Source organism: Myotis myotis, unplaced genomic scaffold (genome assembly GCF_014108235.1).
Source record: "Myotis myotis isolate mMyoMyo1 unplaced genomic scaffold, mMyoMyo1.p scaffold_m19_p_52, whole genome shotgun sequence".
Classification (NCBI taxonomy): Eukaryota; Metazoa; Chordata; class Mammalia; order Chiroptera; family Vespertilionidae; genus Myotis; species Myotis myotis.
In genome coordinates this window covers 276,973-299,416 of record NW_023416360.1, presented here as the reverse complement: position 1 = coordinate 299,416, position 22,444 = coordinate 276,973, and the positions used below count along the sequence as shown (strand labels likewise).

The 22,444-nt window shown below is 42.6% G+C and overlaps 2 protein-coding genes across 5 annotated transcripts in view; one reads left to right on the top strand and one right to left on the bottom strand.

Moving 5' to 3' along the window:
* ECM2 (extracellular matrix protein 2) overlaps positions 1–10,436 on the bottom strand; it is a 66,801-nt gene extending 56,365 nt beyond the window's left edge. The window contains exons 1-2 of one of the 2 annotated variants that reach the window (XM_036311214.1): positions 10,222–10,436; positions 9,983–10,059 (exon numbers count right to left, since the gene is read on the bottom strand). The gene's annotated coding sequence lies outside the window, so the exon portion shown is untranslated. The remainder of the gene's footprint in view (positions 1–9,982; positions 10,060–10,221) is intronic. The other variant, XM_036311215.1, reaches the window with a different exon arrangement.
* Positions 1–22,444, top strand: part of LOC118657345 (centromere protein P) — a 255,966-nt gene that overhangs the window by 223,886 nt on the left and 9,636 nt on the right. The window lies entirely within an intron of this gene.

Below are 22,444 nucleotides of genomic sequence, written 5' to 3'. Positions count from 1 at the left end.
GCCAGGAATCAGCTGGCAAACAGTGCCATTTGTGCTAAGACCCAGAAACCTGGTTTGGAGAAACTAAGAGTTACTGATGGTTTTTAATCAAGACAGTCATGTGTTGCTTGCAGGCAGAACCTGATGTATCATAACTAGATGGGTGAGTTATGAACAAATCATCCCATATGGCAATCACTTTCCCAAGGTTTCCCCCTAATTCCAAGCATTCTTTATTTTGATCTGTTTCCAAGCCTCATACGTATGCCCATGCACAGAACCGCATAGTCCTTGACAGGGCTCTCCCTTCAGCTTGTTCCTCCGTGTGCTTCATGATGGGCTGTCTCCTCGCACCCTGCATCGTTTCTGATGGGGCTTCGCTGGGTGGGACTTGGGCTGTGAGTGAGTCTCTGCAGGCATGTCCTTTCCAGGAATGGGGAACTCCATGTTCATGTTTTGAAATCTCTGTGAAAAGGTCTGCCTTGGGTTGAGCTACAATTCATTGTCCACAGGATAACCCATAGAGACTTTTAGATAACGTTCATATTCACAATTTCTCTCTCCTGAGTTCTAATCTCTCTAAATCAATCTTTTCTAAGGCCCTTCCTAGGTCTGCTGCATATACATTCTGGTTATTATTGTTTTTTTAGAGACTGTTGAATAATAATAGCACTGCCCTTTAAAAAAAGATGTGTTTAAATTTATAAAAATCGTATTTTTATTTAAAATGATATACGTGTATAAGGCATAAAAGATAGGTTGCCTTAAAAGCAATTCATAGTTTAGAACAAGGATAGGCACACTTTTTCTTCAAGGTTTAGAGAGTAAATGTTTTTGGCTTTGTTGCCCAACAGTTTCTGTCGAAACTAGTCAACTTTGCCCTGGCGAGTGTTGCTAAATGGTTAGAGCATCAGCTTGCACACCAAAGGGTTGCAGGTTTGATCCTTGGCCCCAGTCAGGGTAAGTGTGGTAGGCAACCAATCTCTCTCTCTCTCTCTCTCTCTCTCTCTCTCGGACTCTCTCTCTCATTCCTTCTTTCCCTCCCTCCCTTCCTTCTTTCTCCCTCCCTCCCTCCCTCCCTCCCTCCCTTGCACTCTCTAAAAATATCCTTGGGTGAGAATTAACAAAAATCCACTACTCAACTTTGCTATTACTGTAGCCCCAAAGTAGCCAGAGGCACTGGCTAATGTGGTTCAAGTGTCGGCCTGCAGACTGAAGGGTTGCTGGTTCGATTCCCAGTCAAGGGCATGTACCTTGGTTGCAGGTTTGATCCTCAGCTCCAGGTCAGGGTGTGTGTGAGAGGCAACCAATCAATATGTCTCTTTCATGTCAATGTTTCCCTCTCTCTTTCTCTCTCTCTCCCCCTCCTCCCTCCCTTCCACTCTCTCTAAAAATCATTGGAATGACTGGCCAGCATGGCTCAGTGGTTGAGCATCGACCTGCGAACCAAGAGGTCACAGTTTGATTCCAGGTCAGGGCACAAGCTGGGGTTATGGGCTCAATCCTCAGTAAGGGCTATGCAGGAGGCAGCCGATCAATGAATCTCTCTCATCATTGATGTTTCTCTCTCTCTCCCTTTCCATTCCTGTCTGGAATCAATAAAAACATATTTAAAAAAAAAATCAATGGGAGAAAAATATCCTTGGGCGAGGATTAAAAATAAATAAATACTAAAAATTTTAAAAGTAACCATAGAAGATAAGTAAATAATGGATAGGCATGAGAGTGTTCTGATGGCACTTCATTTAAAAAACACAAACAGGACCTAGATAGTTTGGCTCAGTAGATAGAGTGTTGGCCTGTGGACTGAAGGGTCCCAGGCTCGATTCTGGTCAAGGGCACATGCCCAGGTTTCGGGCTTGATCCCCAGTGGTGATGTGTGTGTGTGTGTGTGTGTGTGTGTGTGTGTGTGTGTGCAAGCAAGAGGCAGCTGATCAATGATACTTTCTAATCATTGATATTTCTATCTCTCTCTCCCTCTCCCTTCCTCTCTGAAATCAATAGAAATATAATTTAAAAACAAACAAACATGATTTGGCCTATAGGCCATAGTTTCCTAATCCCTATTTCAGTGTATCTTTCATGATCCCGTCTAAACATATATATCCTATCTAATAATGGACAAACATGGTAATTAACCATACCTCCGACATGCTTCCCATTGGCTAATCAGGGCGATATGCAAATTAACTGCCAACCAAGATGGCGGCCGGCAGCCAGGCAGCTGAAGCGAACATGAGGCTTGCTTGCTCTAGTGATGGAGGAAGCCAAGGTTACCCGCCTGCCGCTGCCGGCCTCTGAGCTGCAGTCTAAGCAACTATGTTGCAATTATAGAAGCTAAACAATCCCCAGAAACCTGCTTTCAGCCAGCCGGGCCTCAGAGCTAAAGCCGGCTCTCAGTTCCAGTGATAGCCATAGAAGGTAAATAAATCCCAGAATAAAAAATAAAAAAAAGGAGGTTGGGAGCTTCAGTCACCAGCCAGCCTGAAAACGGCCCTCAGCTCCTCACCCAGACTGGCCAGGCACTCCAGTGGGGACCCCCACCCTGAAGGGGGTGTGACCAGCTGCAAACAGCCATCATCCCCTCATCCAGGCTGGCCAGGCACCCAAGCGAGACCCCCACCCTGATCCGGGACACCCTTCAGGGCAAACCAGCCGGCCCCCACCTGTGCACCAGGCCTCTATCCTATATAATAAAAGGGTAATATACAAACTGACCCTAACAGCAGAAAGATTGGGAATGACTGGTCACTATGACACACACTGACCACCAGGGGACAGACACTCAATGCAGGAGCTAGCCTCTGGTGGTCAGTGCGCTCCCACAGGGAGAGCTCTGCTCAGCCACAAGCCAGGCTGACGGCTGCCAGTACAGCGGTGGTGGTAGGAGCCTCTCCTGCCTCCTCAGCAGCACTAAGGATGTCTGACTGCAGCTTAGGCCCAATTCCCCAGGGAGCAGGCCTAAACCAGCAGGTGGTCACCCCCCCAAGGGGTCCCAGACTGAAAGAGGGCACAGGCCAGGCTGAGGGACCCCCCCAGTGCACAAATTTTTGTGCACCAGGCCTCTAGTATATATTTATTATACTAACACTAAAGAATTGTTTGATATATATTATGCCACAATTTATTTTCCCTCCACTCAGTAATAAAATATGGACATATGCAGGATAGGGTAAAAGTAGGCTTACAGTTGTGAGTATGCAAAACATTTTATTCTTGTATTATTATTGTGTTAATTATTGTATTACTAGAGCAGGGGTGGGCAAACTTTTTGACTCGAGGGCCACAATGGGTTCTTAAACTGGACCGGAGGGCTGGAACAAAAGCATGGATGGAGTGTTTGTGTGAACTAATATAAATTCAAAGTAAACATCATTACATAAAAGGGTACGGTCTTTTTTTTTTTTTTAGTTTTATTCATTTCAAACGGGCCGGATCGGGCCCGCGGGCCGTAGTTTGTCCACAGCTGTACTAGAGGCTTGGTGCACAAAATTCATGCATTGGAGGGGAAGTCCCTCAGCCCGGCCTGCACCCTCTTGCAATCTGGGACCCCTCGCTCCTTACTGCTTGGCTCACTGCTCCTTAGCGCTGCTGCGAAGGCAGGAGAGGCTCCCGCCACCACCTCTGCACTCGCCAGCCGTGAGCCCAGCTTCTGGCTGACTGGTGTTCTCCTTGTGGGAGCGCACTGACCATGAGGGGGATGCTCCTGCATTGAGCGTCTGCCCCCTGGTGGTCTGTGCACATCATAGCGATCAGTCGTTTTGGTCATTCCGCTGTAATGGTAACTTAGGCTTTAATTTAAAGATTTTCCATACAAACTTCTATAAACCTACTTTTTGCCTCACCCTGTATGTCAGTTTATATAAATCCATCAGGCCTGTACACTCTATTTTCATCTCATAAGTTATTGAACAATTTGATGATACTTAATTTTTCCAGTTTTTTGCTATTATAAACATTCTTGCACATATGTCTTCTGGAAGTATTTTTGTTTTAATTTTACTTTACAATTGAGATAATATTGTTTTTGAACTATATTACCCCTTGGGTTTATTTTTGGATGTAGTTTAATATTTATAATCACTTTGGTCATATTTACTAACATATTTTGAGGCTATGTTTTAGGTATATGCACATTTATATATAGTTTTGTTTTTCTGGCACTTTTATCATGATGTACTTTCTGTATCTCTAATATGCTTTTTGTCATAGATCTATTTTGTCTAATAATGTAGCTGCTTTCTTTTGGATAATGTCTACTTAGAATATTTTTTACATCATTTTATTTTATTTTCTAGTGTCTTATATTTCAATACTAGTGGCCCAGTGCACAAAATTCGTGCATGAGGTGGGTGTCCCTCAACCCGACCTGCACCCTCTCCAATCTGGGACCCCTCAGGGATGTCCGACTGCTGATTTAGGCCCGATCCCTCTCGCAATCCAGGACTGCTGGCTCGTAACTGCTCGCCTGCCTGCCTGATCACCCCTAACCACTCTGCCTGCCAGCCTGCTTGCCCCCAACTGCCCCCCCCCCAGCCTGCTCACCCCCAACTGGCCCCCCTGCCGGCCTTCTCACCCTTAACTGCCCCCTCCACCAGCCTGATCACCCCCAACTGCCCTCCCCTCCTGGCCTGATCACCCCTAACTGCCTCTGCCTCGGCCCCGCCACCATGCCTTTTTCCAGAAGGTTTCCCAGTCTAATTAGCATATTACCCTTTCATTAGTATAGATACATTCTATAGCACATCTTTGTTAATGTAATCTAACAACCTTTGTCTTTCAGTTGGAATGTTTAGTCTATTTATATTTAATGTAGCAGTTGATATATTTTGGGTTAAATCTGTTTTCTATTTGCTTCCTACTTATCCTGCCTGGGCTGTGGTGGTGTTTTTTTGTTTTGTTTTGTGTGTTTTTTTTCTTTCTATTCTTGCTTGCTTTTTAAAAAATTGATTACTTATTTTTTATTACTACATTAGCAACTATACACCTTTACTATTCTGTTTTTTTATACAGTTTACCACACACATCCTTGAGTTATCAAGTCTAATACAAATCAGTACCTTTGCCATTTCCTGTACAATGCAAGGATCAGGACACCTTCCACTTCACCCTGGCACGTGTGCTGCTTTTGTCATATATTTTACTTCTTTACACATGTTAAACCCTCAGAAGATTATTATTGTTGTGTTTTATACTCACATTTTATTTATATCAGGCTCTCTCAGGCTCTGCACTATTAACATTTGTGTTGGACAGTTCTTTCTTGTTGGGGGATGGCCTTGCCTCAAGCCAGTGGATGCCCCTAATACCTTCCCTTCATTTGTGACAACCATAAATGCCTTTAGACATCACCAAATATATCCTAGGGTATAGAGGGAATTATCCTGTTCCCAGAGGAGAACCACTAATTTAGACCTACCTAAACATTTATCCTTTTTGATTATCTTTATTCTTCCAGCATCATCAGTTTTCTATAGGATTATTTTATTTCCGATTGATAAAGATTTTTAATTCTTTTAGTGCAGGACAACTGATGAGCAGTTCTCTTTTTGTTTGTCTGAAAATATTTATGTTTTCTCTGAAAGGCTATATTCTCTAGATATGAAATTATAGGTTGACAAGTATTTTTGTTTAGCATTTTGAAGATTTCATTCCAATGTCTTCTTGTTTCCATAGTTTCTATTAAGTGGTCATGTGTCAATTTAATTATTTCTCCCTTAAAAGTTACTTTTTTTCCTGGCTGCTTTTAAAATGTTCTCTTGGCTTTGGTTTTCAGCTGTTTTACTCTGTTTATATAGGATTTTCTTGTGGGTTTTTTTAAATAGCACTTTTGAACTTGTAGCCTCATATTCATCAGATTTCGAAACTTCTAAGCCCTTGTCTCTTCAAATACTTTCTTGCTTCTCTCTCCTCTTTCTTTTTAGAACTACAATTGCATGTATGATAGTCTTTTTCTTATGTCATTTTTATTTTGTATGTTTGGGATTTTACTTTTTTTATTTTTCAACTAGAGGCCTGGTGAACAAAATTTGTGCACTCAGGGGGTAGGTCCCTCAGCCCAGCCTGTGCTCTCTTGCAGTCCGGGAGCCCTTGGGGGATGTCCAACTGCTGAAGAGGCGGGAGAGGCTCCCGCCACTACCTCTGTGCTTGCCAGCAGTGAGCCTGGCTTCTGGCTGAGCAGTGCTCCACATTGTGGAGCGCACTGACCACCAGGGGGCAGCTCCTGCATTGAGCGTGTGTCCCCTGGTGGTCAGTGCACATCATAGTGACCGGCCATTCCGCCTTTCAGTCAATTTGCATATCAGCCTTTTATTATATAGGATATAGGATTGGTTGACACTCTATTATATTTGTTTCAGGCGTACAGCATAGTTAGTTAAACATTTATATAACTTATGAAGTGATCACTCTGATAAGTCTAGCATCCACCTCACACTATACATAGTTATTACAATGTTACTATGTTCTGTGCTGTACTTTACATCCCCAGGACTGTTTTGTAATTGCCAGTTTGTACTACGTAAACCTTTCATCTTTTCACCCAGACCCCAACCCTCCAAAACCCCCTGCCATCTGACAACCATCAGTTTGTTTTCTCTATCTATGAGTTTGTTTTTGTTTGTTTCTTATTATGTCTTTAATGTCTCTCTTCCTGCCTTTTATTTTTCATCCTTCTGAGATTCAGTGGTTCATCCTAGTTATTCTTTTAATCTGTCTTTCAGCTCACTAATTATCTTTTCAATTGTGGTTTATCTGCTATTAAATCCACACACTGACTTCCTTATTTATGTTGTGCAGTTTGTTTGTTTTGTAGTTTTTTGAGTTGGCAATGGGTTCTTCTGACTCTACTGAAAATTTTAATCTTATTTTTTACTTTTTTGAACATATCACTCTTTTTTCCAAGTATAATTTGCTTTTTAATGAGAACAATGTGTGTAATGACAGAGCGTCCCGCCGTGTGCAGATGGCAGTAGTGAATACCCATGGAATGCATTCTGCCCAAGGAGGGAGGGAGGGAGGAAGGTGCGGGCCCTGTGAGCCGGCGGCCTGCCCCCTGCCCGTGGACATGAGGCTGGGCCACTGACTGGGGGCCTGCACGCACCTCCTAAACGGTAAGCGACTTATCACATTTTTTTAAGTTTGTGTCTGAAGACTCCGTTTTCAGGATCCTCTGTAATCTGTATTTCTTTAAGTAGTCGTTTCTGTAGTGTACTTCTTTAAGTCTTGAGCCATGTTGATCTGTTTGTATGCTTGATGGCTTTTGATTGCATGACAGACATTGTGTATAAAAAATATGAAAATATGTTGAAGACCTAGGATGATGTATTCTTAAATATTATCCTTTTATTATTATTATTAATAAATTTATATTTTAATCCTCACCCGGGGATATTTTTCCATTGAGTTTTAGAGCAAGGGAAAGACAGAGAGAAATACCGATGTGAGAGAAACACATCGATTGGTTGCCTCCTGTGCGAGCCCCGGCCATGGCTCGGGCAGAGGAAAAGCCTGCAACCAAGGTAGGTGCCCTTGACTGGAGTCGAATCTGGGACCCCTTCGTCTGTAGGCCTATGCTCTATCTACTGAGCTAAACCGGCCAGGGTGGATGATGTATTCTTTATCCCAAAAGCATTGATATCTACTTTGGGCAAGAAGCTAAGGGCACTACCAATTATAGATTGAGTGGTGGAGGCACTTTGTGCCCCAAATCAAGCCTGGAGATTTTCCCAGCATCCCTTCCCCACCATGCTGCTGCTTGCTTGGTCCTTTTCCTTGATTTTTGTTTCTTTTGCCTAAAGAGGCTGTTGTAAAGTCATAGACTAAGCTTCTCTCCACTTCTTCTGGACTCACAGATGCCGCCAGAAGGAAAGTTTCCCAAACCTCTGTGGGTCTCAGTCCAGTCCCGTATGTTGGCCCTGTTACTATCCTATCTTGTCTAATTATTCTCAGTGTATCAGCCGCTCTGATGGCCTAGCCTGCCATTATTAGAAGCAGAAGTTCCCTGAGATTCATGTTATTTCCTGCTGAAATATATCCATGTCCTAGAAGAGAATGTTGTGAGTTGTAAAAATTTTAAATTTTCATATTCAGAAAATATTCTGTTTAGTTAAAAATAGAATTATTTTGAAATTATTTGCCATCAATACTTTACAGATATTATTCCATTAGTTTCTTATATCTAGTGTTATTAGTGAAAACTTTAAATTTAATCAGATTTTCATCTCTTCTTAAGAAATCTATTTTTCTCTCTATAGAAACTTTTTCATATTTTTAATTTACCTTTAATATTTAGAAGTTTTACTACAATGTATAGGGTTGTGTTGTTGTTTTAACTTATCCTTCTCCCCTGTGCAGGCTCTCCTACTTAGTGTTCTCCCGTCTTCGAGGGCTCCTCCCCGGTCCTCCTCAGCAGGAGTTCTTATTTTCTAGTGTAGCTGCGTACGCATGTGTGTATTTGTTGATCATATGTCTTCTCTTATTTCTAGGGATCTGGTGAGAGGAGAAGAGGGTGTGCCATCTGCTCAGTTTGCCTCTTGAATCTCAGTAGTTCTTTTTATAACTTTATCGAAAAAAATCATCTTCCTCTAGCCATGTTGTCCTTGGGTCAGATCCTGACTTGCCGCCACTAAAGTATTATGTCAGCTAGCCCAGCACTGCAACCTTTGTTCAGTGTATCTGCACATTAGTTACTGCAGTCATTCTGAAATCTTTACTATAAGTCATTGAAAGGAAACAATATTAGAACAACTTTTTGTAACTTTAAAAAAAAACGAACATGCAAAATGTAAGGAAGGAGAAAATCCCTTAGCTGATTGACTGCAAAAATTGTAAACATGGGTTCAGAGAGCAAGCCACCCCCAGAAAGGAATAACAAAGGCAGCAAGGGAAGCTTAGGGAAAGGGGACTGGGAGGGGGGCTGGGGGGAGAATGTGCGGGTGGCAGGGCAAGCAGGCCCTGCTGGAGGGCCTCAGCGCTGGGCTGGCCTGGGAGCTCTGGCCTTGCCGCCCTGTGCCAGGGAGGGGGTGGGGGGGCGGGCCTGTGGTGGGTCAGGGTTGGAGGGAAGTCCGGGGTCCTGTTGTCCCTGGGCCGCCTGCAAACACTCACCAGCTGCCTGAGCTCACCCCATCCTGGAAACCATCTGCCTTCGTCTTTCTATTTCCCTCCAAGTTGGCCTACTTTTACTAATCCAGAAATCTAAATAGACATGTACAGAAATAAATTTGCAGAGCTCCCTTAACTTTAACAAAATTAGAATCTAAATAATCTCATTGAAATGTTTAAGTAATTTTTATGAAATGGCCTCTCAGTACTCATGTTATCCTTCACGCCTGTGCCTTTGTGATTTTCAGTAATTTATAGAGTTCCGCACTGCATTTAATATTTAATAAGCAACTTTGCAATTGAGTTAATGTTTCCCAAGGTAAAGATTTTATGGCACTCTAATCACAGCAAGTATTATTTTGATCAAGTGAATTCTTTTTTTAGCGCTCATTGTATTCATCCCACATAAATATCATCTGTAAATCGCAGTTCACTTACTGTTTTTTTCCTTAAAGTTTTTTTATCAGAACTCTTAAGTAAGGTTTTAAAACATTAAATTTAGAATTTTAAACTTCTCCATGAAGCTGAGAGATGCCTGTTATCCCTTTCACCTCACTCAGCTTAAAATGAAAAAAAGTTTTCATTAACCCTTTATGTTCTTTTAGGACTTAAAAATAGAGAAAGCAAAAATGTCAAACTAACTTACACTTCTACTGAGCATGTAATTCTATTTAAACATATAAAAATATATTTAATCCCAACTCCATAAAGTTTGAAATACTTGAGAAGTTTTTTACCCTGAGAAAAACAAGTAAACAGAATAATGCACATTTTAAACTTTAAACATCTATTAGTAAGAGCTAATTTCCTGAAATGTTAACATATTTACAACATAAAACACCCAAATATTATAACCATTCCACATGCTGTAGCAGAAGCTTAAAGCAGAAAACTTTTTTACCTGGAAATCTAAACTAAGGAGGCTTTGCTTGGTGTCATTTAAGTCTCCAGCTGAAAGTGAAACAAAACCAGAGCTTTCTGTAAAACAAAGAACAGAGGGGAGTGTTGAAAATGATCCCTGCCCCCGTGGTAAAATCTAATGCTTCCCTTGGGGATAAATGCCTTTCAGTTCTCATGCAGAACATCAGCCAAGAGAGTAACAAGGAAACAGTTGTCAAGGGAAATATTTGTCCGACTCACAGGAGCAGCGGGAACGTCTTGCAGGCTGAGAAGGTGGAGCTGGAAGGACAGAAGTGAAGCTTGGTTAAGAAATCTGGTTTTCATAGATATTAGCATGAAAACCCTTCCTCTGCCCATGCCTCAGTGACACCACTGGGGTGCACCCCGCTCGAGTGGCCCACGTGGCCACGTTTGAGGAGCCGCACTCCTGGGCGCCCTGAGCTGGGTGGTGGTAGTGACCCTCCTCATCTCTCTGCCCATGGGAACTGCACACGCCGTGCTGTGAACAGGACTGAAAGCTGTTCCAGTGCATGTGATTGCAATGGTCACTTTCCACCTGGAAGCAGGGAGGAGGGCTGAGCAGCCTGGCCTTGTCTCCGGTGAGCAGCAGGTCAGAGGGCCTTCGGGCATTCCTGCGTTCCTGTCCGAAGCTGCTTCTCTTTAAGCAGGGATGCTAATAACTACCTTCAACTTTCTGTGAAATAAATGAATAACACATGTAAGTGCCCGTCATGGGCTAGGGAATCTACTTTTTATTTCTTTATTTTAGTACTAGTGGCCCGGTGCATGAAATTCGTGCACATTAAAAGGGAATTAATTAGAGGAAATATTTTAATGTTGCTATTTGCCCTTTCTCTATAATAGAAGTGTCAGAGATGAAAGAAAATTAGTAAAATGTATATGAAAATCTTCCTCCTGTCAGAGTCTGGGGCGCACCACGGGACCCAGAGTGAAGTCCCTGCCCACCCACATGTGCCTCAAAATCACGCAAGACCCAGACCCAGCCCGACCCACCCCCATTGGGCGAGATCCAGACCCGGCCGGTCCCACCCTTGTCAAGCCCTGCTGGGCAGGGGACACAGCCTCAGGTCCCCAGCCCGGGCCAGGGCAGGGGGCACGCCTTGAGGTCCCCCATCAAGCCCCACCAGGCAGGGGGTGCAGCCTCAGGTCCCTTGTCAAGCCCCGCTGGGCGGGGGTGTGCGGCCTGAAGTCCCCTGGCCCAGCACCAGGGTGGGGGCACACCTTGAGGTCCCCCATCAATCCCTGCTGGGTGGGGGGGCTGGCCTGAGGTCCCCCATCAATCCCCGCTGGGTGGGGGGTTGCGGCCTGAGGTCCCCCGTCAATCCCCGCTGGATGGGGGTGCGGCCTGAGGTCCCCAGTCAAGCTCCACAGGGGGTGTGGGGGGGCGCAGCCTCAGGTCCCTGCTGGTTGCTCGTTAAGGCTCATTACGGGAACTCGGCCTCTGCTATGGGGGCAACCATCTTGTGTTACAGAAACATCCCCCTCCAACGCCTCTGCCGTGGGCACCGCCATCTTTGTGGCGGAGTGACTGTCAATTTGCATATTTCCTCTTTATTATATAGGTTTTCCCATCATTCTTGTTGAAAGTGTTATATATGTTCCCTCTTTTCCCCATTGACTCCCTCCAGCCCGCCCCCACCCCCCACGCCAGACCTCACCAGCCAATCAATGATTCTCTCTCATCATTGGTGTTTCTCTCTCTCTCTCCCTCTCCCTTCCTCTCTGAAATCAACAAAAAATAAAAAAGATCTGAGTTTGCTAGGGTTTGGAGAGAGAGAGGGATGAACAGGTGGGCACAGAGGACTTTTGGGGCAGTGAGAACATTCTGTGTGGTCTTCTAAAGATGGACACATCATACGTCATTGTAAGTTGTCTAAGCCCGCGCAGTGTATGAGACCCGAGTGCTCCCAGTGTCCCTGTGGGGGGTTGTGCTGTGTCCGTGTAGTTCCTCAGCTGGAACGATGGTGCCATTGCAGTGGGGGATGTTGATAATGAGGGAGGTTAGAGGGGGCGGGACACGGGGGAAACCGGTGCACCTTCTTCTCAGTGTTGCTGTGAATCTGAAGTAGCTCTTTAATAAGATAGCCTTTGGCAGGACCAGAGGAGGCCAGCGGGAGTCCGGGTCTAGGATGGGACTGCGACTGAGGCCAGCAAGTATTGTGAGTGGCGACCAGTTTCCGGGGAGAAATCTATAGTAACATGGCGAGGACTTGGGTGCAGAGTCTCGTGTTGACCTAGTTCTTGGTGATGTGATGTTTCTAAATATACTCTGCTCTTGAGATGAGGGCAGTGCTTTTGTCAGAACAAGAAACTGTACTGAAGTCCTTTGTTGGGGGTTACTCCCAAAAGTACAGGAAATGAATGCGAAGCATGTGGTTCTCACGTGTGAAGGAAGAGAGTATCTTCATGAGCTTGTCGGGGCCAGGTGGCAACCCTTATGTTGACCAGTCCGGTCTGGGGTGGCCATCCATTTGGACTCATGACCTACCTGATTGACGACTGTATCCAGAGTGACGAGTGACTGTGGCCTGGAGGGACCCCGTGGAGCCTGGACCCTTAAAGCAGGAGCCTGGCCGTATGCATGGTAATCGGCTCCTCTTCACCTGCTAGTACACTCACCTCTGTCAGCCCAGAGGACCTCCTGGGTCCTGTCTGGGTGTTCTCAGCCCTGGGCCCTGCACTCCCCTCCCTCGGGCCCTGCACTCCCCCGGGCCCTGCACTCCCCCAGCACATCTAGGAGGATGAGGCATCCTGTCCCTCAGGCTCTTTATTCCTCGCTGTTCCTCACATAGAGCATTCAGGAACCACAGACATGCAGGATCCACTCAAGCACTGCTTTTACTGGCTCATTTTAAAATTTAGTTTCATCTCTGCTTTTTAGAGCTGATTACTTAAGTTTAGGCTTGGATGGAGAAGTGAATTTACCAGGTGTACCGGTTAATAATGCAGATTTTGTAATCAAAGAAAACATGCCCTATTTTATTTTGCCCAGAGGTGGGGTTTGCTCTGTTACTAAGAACATAAGTTGACTCGATGGTTCATTTATTTGCCTCCCACTCCTAAAAACCACAGGCATTTAACACAGGACTCTAGAGTACCAGTTTGGATATACCAGGTGTACCAGTTAATAATGCGGAGTTTGTCATCAAAGAAAACACGGTAATTTCAAGAGAAACATCAAAAGTGCTTTATTCAAAGTAATGTCCATTGCTAGCTACACATTTCCCCCATCTTTCAGGTAATTTGTGGGTACCGTCCCAATAGAACTTTTCTTGTTTTGAGGCAAACCATTCAGAGACCCAGTTTTCCACTTCTTCGTACATTTTGAAGTGCTGCTCAGAAAGTGCGTGTGTCATCGATCAGAACAAGTGGTAATCCGAAGGAGCAAGGTCTGGTGAATACGGCGGGTGGGCTAATACTTCCCAGGCAAGATCTTTTAATGTGTCTTTAACTGGTTTTGAAGTGTGTGATGGTGCGTCATCATGAAGCAAAATTACTTTGCTGTGTCTTCTGGCACATTCTGGTCATTTCACGATCAAAGCATGATTCTAATTGATTATTTGTTGTTGGTAGTGATCAGTATTAACGGTTTCACCTGGTTTTAGAAGCTCCTAATACACCACACCTTCCTGACCCCACCAAACGCAGAGCATTGTCTTCTTTCCGAAGCAATTTGGCCTTGCAGTCGATGTTGATGGTTGACCTGGATCAACCCATGACTTTGTGCATTTGGGATTCTCAAAATAAATCCACTTTTCATCACCAGTCACAACTTGATGCAAAAAAGACTTTCATGCTGTTGAAGCAATATTTTACTGATGACTTTTCGGTTTTCCATTTGCCTTTCATTCAGTTGATGTGGCACCCATTTCCTTCCTTTAAAATCTTTCCCATTGCTTGTAAATGATCCGAAATTGTTTGCTGAGCAACGTTTAATCTTTCTGCAAGTTGTTTCTTTTTAAAATATATTTTATTGATTTTTTGCAGAGAGGAAGGGAGAGGTAGTTAGAAACATCGATGAGAGAGAAATCAATCAGCTGCCTCCTGCACACTCCCTACTGGGGATGTGCCCGAAACCAACGTACATGCCCTTGACCGGAATCGAACCCAGGACCCTTGAGTCTGCAGGCCGACGCTCTATCCACTGAGCCAAACCAGTTAGGGCTCTGCAGGTTGTTTTGACTTTGACACGCATCTTCATCCAATAATGTTTGTAATTGTTGGTCTTCAAACTTTTTCGATTGGCCTGGACGTTCTTTGTCTTTCACATCGAAATCATCACTTTTAAAGCGTTTAAACCAGCGCTCACAAGTATCTTGAGATGGAGCCTGTTGACCATAAGCTTCCTGAAGTATTCAGCAGCACTTTTCTTCAAAATAAATACTGAATTAAAACTTCCTGCAAATGCTCTTTTTTTGGCACGAAATTTGACTTTTTTTAAATTTATTTTTATTGCTTACAGTATTACAAAGGGTATTACATATGTGTCCCTTTTTTTCCCCCCGCCCTTGACAATCCCCTGGCCTCCCTTACCCCCCAGTGTCTTATGTCCATTGGTTATGCTTATATGCATGCATACAAGTCCTTTGGTTGATCTCTTACCCCCCTCCCTCCTGCCCCCTACCCCTCCACGGCCTTCCCGCTGCAGTTTGACAATCTGTTTGAGGCAGCTCTGCCTCTGTATCTATTATTGTTCAAAAGTTTATAATGGTCTTTATTATCCAGAAATGAGTGACATCATGTGGTATTTTTCCTTCATTGACTGCCTTATTTCACTTAGCATAATGCTATCCAGGTCCATCCATGCTGTTGCAAATGGTAAGAGTTCCTTCTTTTTTATAGCAGCATAGTATTCCGTGGTGTAGATGTACCACAGTTTTCTAATCCATTCATCTACAGATGGGCACTTAGGCTGTTTCCAGCTCTTAGCTATGGTGAATTGTGCTGCTATGAACATAGGGGTGCATATATCCTTTCTGATTGGTGTTTCTGATTTCCTGGGATATATTCCTAGAAGTGGGATCACAGGGTCAAATGGGAGTTCCATTTGTAGTTTTTTAAGGAAACTCCATACTGTCTTCCATAGTGGCTGCACCAGTCTGCATTCCCACCAGCAGTGCACAAGTGTTCCTTTTTCTCCACAACCTCTCCAGCACTTGTCGTTTGTTGATTTGTTGATGATAGCCAGTCTGACAGGTGTGAGATGGTACCTCATTGTTGTTTTGATTTGCATCTCTCAGATGATTAGTGACTTTGAGCATGTTTTCATATGTCTCTTGGCTTTCTGAATGTCCTCTTTTGAAAGGTGTCTATTTAGATCCTTTGCCCATTTTTTGATTGGATTGTTTATCTTCCTTTTGTTAAGTTGTATGAGTTCCCTATAAATTTTGGAGATTAGGCCCTTATCAGATATGACATTGGCAAATATGTTTTCCCACGCAGTGGGTTTTCCTGTTGTTTTGTTGATGGTTTCTTTTGCCGTGCAGAAGCTTTTTATTTTGATGTAGTCCCATTTGTTTATTTTCTCTTTAGTTTCCAATGTCCTAGGAGCTGTATCAGTGAAGAAATTGCTTCGGCATATGTCTGAGATTTTGTTGCCTTTGGATTCTTCTAGTATTTGTATGGTTTCCCGTCGTATATTTAAGTCCTTTATCCATTTTGAGTTTATTTTTGAGAATGGTGTAAATTGGTGGTCTAGGTTCATTTTCTTGCATGTATCTGTCCAATTTTCCCAACACCATTTATTGAAGAGACTATCTTGACTCCATTGTATTTTCTTGCCTCCTTTGTCAAATATTAATTGAGCGTATTGGTTGGGGCCAATTTCTGGGCTCTCTATTTTATTCCATTGATCTATATGTCTGTTCTTGTGCCAGTACCTGGCATTTTTGAGAACAGTGGCTTTGTAATACAGCTTGATATCTGGTATTGAGATCCCACCTACTTTGTTCTTTCTCAGGATCGCTGCAACTATTCGGGGTTGTTTTTTATTCCAGATGAATTTTTGGAGAATTCATTCTAGGTCTGTGAAATATGCCATTGGTATTTTAATGGGAAGTGCGTTGAATTTATAGATTGCTTTGGGAAGTATGGACATTTTAATGATGTTGATTCTACCAGTCCAAGAACATGGTATGTTCTTCCAGCTGTTTATGTCTTCCTCTATCTCTTTTTTCAATGCCCTGTAGTTTTCTGAGGAGAGGTCTTTTACCTCTTTAGTTAAGTTTATTCCTAGGTAGCTTAATTTTTTTTGGTGCGATGGTAAATGGGATTGGTTTTTTAGTCTCTCTTTCTGCACATTCACTATTGGTGTATAGAAATGCCATAGATTTCTTGGCGTTAATTTTGTATCCTGCTACATTGCCGAATTCTTTTATTAAGTCCAATAGTTTATTGATGGAGTCTTTAGGGTTTTTTAAGTATAATATCATGTCATCTGCAAATAAGGACAGTTTTACTTCTTCATTTCCAATTTGGATGCCTTTTATTTCTTCTTCTTGTCTAATTGCAATGGCTAATACTTCCAGTACTATGTCGAACAGGAGTGGTGAGAGTGGGCATCCCTGTCGTGTTCCTGTTCTTAGGGCAAATGGTGTTAGTTTTTGTCCATTGAGTATGATGTTGGCTGTGGGTTTGTCATATATGGCTTTTATTATGTTGAGGTATGATCCTTCTACTCCCGCCTTGCTGAGAGTTTTTATCAAAAATGGATGTTGGATTTTGTCAAATGCTTTTTCTGCATCAATTGATATGACCATGTGGTTTTTTTCTTTCAATTTGTTTATGTGATGTATCACGTTTATTGATTTGCGGATATTGTACCATCCTTGCATCCCTGGGATAAATCCTACCTGGTCATGGTGTATGATCTTTCTGATGTACTGCTGGATCCGATTTTCTAAGATTTTGTTGAAGATTTTGGCATCTATGTTCATGAGGGATATTGGCCTGTAATTTTCTTTCATTGTGTTGTCTTTACCTGGTTTTGGTATTAGGGTGATGCTGGCTTCATAGAATGAGCTTGGAAGTGTTCCTTCCTCTTAAATTTTTTGTAGTAGTCTGAGGAGGATAGGTTTTAGTTCTTCCTTGAATGTTTGCTAAAACTCCCCTGTGAAGCCGTCTGGTCCTGGGCTTTTGTTTGCTGGAAGCTTTTTGATGACTGCTTCAATTTCTTCCATAGTTATTGGCCTATTGAGATTTTTGGGTTCTTCCTGATTGAGTTTTGGAATGTTGTATTTTTCTAGGAATTTGTCCATTTCCTCCAGGTTGTCTAGTTTGTTGTAGTAGAGCTGTCCATAGTATTTTTTAACAATAATTTGTATTTCTGTGGGGTCTGTTGTTATTTCACCTCTATCGTTTCTGATTTTGTTTATTTGGGTCCTCTCTCTTTGCTTCTTGGTGAGTCTGGCTAGAGGTTTGTCAATTTTGTTTATCCTTTCAAAGAACCAGCTCTTGGTTTCATTGATTTTCTGTATTGTTTTTTTGGTCTCTATATCATTTATTTCTGCTCTAATCTTTATTATCTCCTTCCTTCTGCTCACTCTGTGGTTTTCTTGTTGCTGTCTTTCTAATTCTTTGAGTTGTAGAGTTAGATGATTTACTACCATTTTTTCTTGTTTTTTGAGATAGACCTGTAGAGCTATAAACTTCCCTCTCAGGACTGCTTTCATTGTGTCCCATAGGTTTTGGATTGTTGTGTTTTCATTGTCATTAGTTTCCAGGATGTTTTTAATTTCTTCTTTGATCTCATTGGTAACCCAATCAATATTTAATAACATGCTATTCAGCTTCCAAGTGTTTGAGTATTTGGGGTTGTTTTTATTGTAGTTTATTTCTAATATTATGCCATCGTGGTCTGAGAAGATGCTTTTTATGATTTCAATCTTCTTGATTTGGGGAGACTTTGCTTGTGACCCAATATGTGGTCTATTTTTGAATATGTCCCATGAGCAACAGAGTGGAATGTATATTCCGTGGCTTTGGGATGAAGTGTTCTGAAGATGTCTATTAAGTCCATCTGATCTAGTGAGTCATTTAGGATTGCTGTTTCTTTGCTAATTGTTTGTCTAGAGGACTTATCCAGTGATGTCAGTGGTGTATTAAAGTCCCCTACTATGATTGTATTGTTGTTGATCTCTCCTTTGATATCTTACAGGAGTTTTTTTATGAATTTGGGTGCTCCTGCATTGGGTGCATATATGTTTACCAGAGTTATATCTTCTTGTTGTATTGATCCCTTTAGTATTATGAAGTGGCCTTCCTTATCTCTTGTTATGGCCTTCACTTTGAGGTCTATTTTGTCCGATATAAGTATTGCTACCCCAGCTTTCTTTTCCTTTCCATTTGCCTGAAAGATATTTTTCCATCCCTTCAGCTTCAGTCTGTGTGAGTCCCTTCTAATGAGGTGGGTCTCTTGTAGACAGCAGATGTATGGGTCATGTTTTTTTATCCATTCAGCCACTCGATGTCTTTTGGTTGGAGCATTTAGTCCGTTTATGTTTAAAGTTATTATTGAAAGGTACTTGTTTGTAGCCATTTCTTTTTTTGTGTGGCTTTTTTCTTTCTGAGCTTTTTATTTCTTCTTTTTATACCAGTCCCTTTAGCATTTCTTGCATTGCTGGCTTGGTGATGATAAACTCCCTTAGCCTTTTTTTGTTTGTGAAGCTTCTTATTTCCCCTTCAATTTTGAATGATAGCCTTACTGGATTTAGTATTCCTGGATTCAGTCCTTTGCTTTGCATCACTTTGTAAATTTCCGTCCATTCTTTTCTGGCCTGATGTGTTTCTGTGGAGAAATCATTTGATAATCTAATGGGAGATCCCTTGTATGTAACTTTCCGTCTCTCTCTTGCAGCCTGTAAGATTCTCTCTTTGTCCTGAACATTTGCCATGGTAATTATGATGTGTCTTGATGTGGGTCTTTTCGGGTTCACCTTGTTTGCGACTCTCTGGGCTTGTGTGACTTTTTTCTTCCCCACCTCAGGGAAGTTTTCTGATATTACTTCTTCGAGTAGGTTTTCTAATCCTTGTCCATCTTTCTGTTGTTCTGGCACCCCTATTATTCGTATGTTGTTTCGTTTCATGTTGTCCCAAAGCTCCCTTAGGCTCTCCTCCTGTCTTTTAATTTTTTTCTCCAATTGCAGTACATTTTGGGTGTGTTTTGCTTCCTTGTCTTCTAATTCACTAATTCGGTCCTCCGCTTCTCCTAGTCTACTGTTGATACTTTCAATGGTGTTTTTTATTGCAGCTATATCGCTCTTCATTTATTCTTGGGTCTTACTTAAGTTGTTGATTTTTTCATCTGTTTCTTCTAGCTTCTTGCATATGTTATTGATTTTTTCCTCCGTCTGGTTTATGCACTCTAGGACCCTTATTCTGAATTCTTTTTCTGTCATGTTGCATGCCTCTGTATCACTTAGCTGCTTTTCTGGCGAGTCCTCTTTTTCTTTCCTTTGGGGGTTTCTTTGTCTACCCATGTTTGATCTCACTGACATATCTAGACGTTGAGTCATTCAGTGGCTGCTACCTGGGTGGCAGTGACTCCTTGGGCTGTAGTTGCTCTTCGGGTGGTTGCGGTAGCAGCTGCTCCTCAGTTGGCCGCAGCTCCTCTGGTTGGTGCTGTTCACAGCTGTGGTGGCTCTTCTGGCTGGTGGGGGGAGGTTTCACATACAGCTGCTGTTCCTCAGACAGAGGGTGTGGTGCTCAGGAGGCTGCTGTTGCTTGGATCTGCTGCGTTGATTTAAAGGCACAAAATACAACACAACAAGGCACCACGTACCAGGCACTAAACACAAATATATTCACGATATTAATAACCCCAAGTAAAGGTGACTACCCGAATTAAGAGAATTAGGGTATAAGGAAGAAAGAAGAGAAAAAGGTAAAAGAGAAAAAAGAAAAGAAAAGAAAAGTAGGGACCAAAAAAAGGAGTGCAAAAATGAAATTGGGAAAAAGGAGGGGGGAAAATAAAAGAGAGAAAAGAAAAGAAAAAAAAGAGCAAAAAGAGAGCCTGAAGTGGAAGAGGGGAAGAGACTATTTATATGAGGAGAAAATTCCTATAGAACTGCCACTCATCCCAACAAATTCCAGCAACAGCTCCCTGGAGATGAATGCAAACTAGAAACAACCAATAATATCAAGAGAGGCAAGGGAAAACAGAAGCACAAAAATAACCGGGGGGGATGGGTGGAGGGAGGGGAAAAACCAGCAGAAAAAAATAAAAAGAAAAAGCAAAACAGCCTCACAACCAGTCCTAAAACACACACACACACACACACACAGACACACACAAAAAAACAAGCAACAACAACAACAAAACAATGTACTCAACAATCAAGCAAACAGCCACAAAACAATAGAAAGATAAAAGAAGAAAAAAATAAAAAATAAAGATAAAAAATAAAAATTTTTGGATAGTGAAGAAAAATAAGGGGTATGTGTATAAAGATTTAGAGCAGTGGATTGGAAATAGGATATATAAGTAGGGTGAAATTTTGACAGGAGATAAACAGAAGGAATAGGGAAAATCCAAAGCAGGAATAGGGTAAGAGAAACAGGACAACAAAAGGGGAAAAGTGAGGGAGAGGGTTTTAGCATAGAGGTAAAATTGAGGTAGGGAAAATTGTTGCTAAAGAACGATGAAAATAGAATGGAGAACACTAATTCCAAAATAAAATAAAGAGAAAATAAAATGGCACTTTAAAAAATGGTAGCAGTAATAATACTGGTTAAAAATAAGAATGTAGTAATTAAAAGGGTAAAATCAGGTGATGGAAAAAGAAGAAAAAAAATTGGTTTCTTAGTTAAAAGGTGAAAAAAGAAAAAAAAAAAATTGCAGTAGTGAAGGTCCTTCGGTTCTTCTAGTCATCAGTCTGGCTCACCTTAGTCCTGCCAGGTATTCAGGAGAGTTGTTGAATTTCCCTGCGATACACTGTTCCTCTGTGTTGTAAACCACAGTCCTTATTTTAAAGCAGGCCACATTTGTTTCCCAGATTGCCTTATTTTGTGTTTAGCAAAGAGTCAGTTTGTGGCTCAGCCTCTGGGTGGCAGTGTTCTGGGGTTGGCCTCTGAGGCTATAAGGCTTCTCTATCGCACTTAAAACTGGTTTGGGGGAAATTTGACTTTTTAAGTGTAAAAATATGTATGATGTGAACACCTTCAGCAAATTTGACATATGAAGTTTTGAAGCTTGTTGTCAATACAACAAAATAGCATACATATCAAATCTCATATATATCAACATATGTGTAACTCCATCTATTGAAGAAAATCCACATTATTAACTGGTAGTACACCTAGTATATCATTAGCTCTCTATATAAAATTAATTTAAATATTATTTAAACCTTAACTTCTATACCCAAACTATTCACCCAGTATGAGGAAACGTTAAAAATATTATTGAACATGAAAGGTCAATAAATGGGATACTGACAGGGAGCCTGCACTGAGAGCCCTGCCAAAACCTTCCTGGAATGACAGCGGAGAGCCTGTAACAACAGTGTGCGGGGCTGAGAGGGGGAGCAGGGCGGGAAGCCGCCCAGGAGGCTGCTGGGCCTCTGCAAGGAGAGGGGCCTCCAGAAAGGGCTGCACTGGGGGGCCGCCCGGGAGAGAACTCCAAGGGCGGCTGATTCTAAATAGGAACAGACCCAGCAGTCCTGCTGGCTGGGAGCCCTGGGCGGGGCTTAGGTCTGACTCATGTCTGGCTCAGGGTGTGGAATGCATGAACCAACTTTTAGGGGCGATTATGCTTCCCAACAAAAATGTTTTTGTTGCTACCATCAAAGTCAGCTGCCAGCATGAATTATGATGCGAGTTGGTTGTAAGAGCACTGATGGTGTATTTCCACTGCATCTGGGTGTACAGAAGCGGGGGGGGGGGGGGGGGGGGGGGGGGGGGGGGGCCGGGAGAGCCTTCCTCACAGGGCGCAGCCTGGAGTCTCGGGGCCATTGGAAGGGACTCGCTCAGCTGCGGGAGGGGGGGGAGGGGGGGCAGGATGTCTCTTAGGAAAGAAACGCAAGGCCTTAAAAGTCAGTGATTCCATGGAAAACTTTTAAATGAGACCATAGAAACTTTACATTGTAACCAGTTTCAATGTTTCGGACACATTACTTTGAGATTTGTGAACTAGGAGAGGCCGTAACCCTTAGCGCAGAGGTTGGAATATGACTTTCATTATCTGCTGTTTTCCTGCATAATTACATGCCAGTAACTGTCTGAAGAGAGAGCTGTGAATTTACCTCTGAAGGGTTTCTAGTATTTATTATTATGTTTACATGTCTGTGTGAATTCCGCTTCTTAGTCATTTTAGAGTCTTTTTAATTAGAACAGGAGGGAACAAGGGCTTCTCCCAGCGCACAGCTGCGCCCGCGACGTGGGCATGAGCTTACGGCAGGACGGCTGCTGTGCACTGTCCGGCCACCTGAACGCATGACTTAAGGTC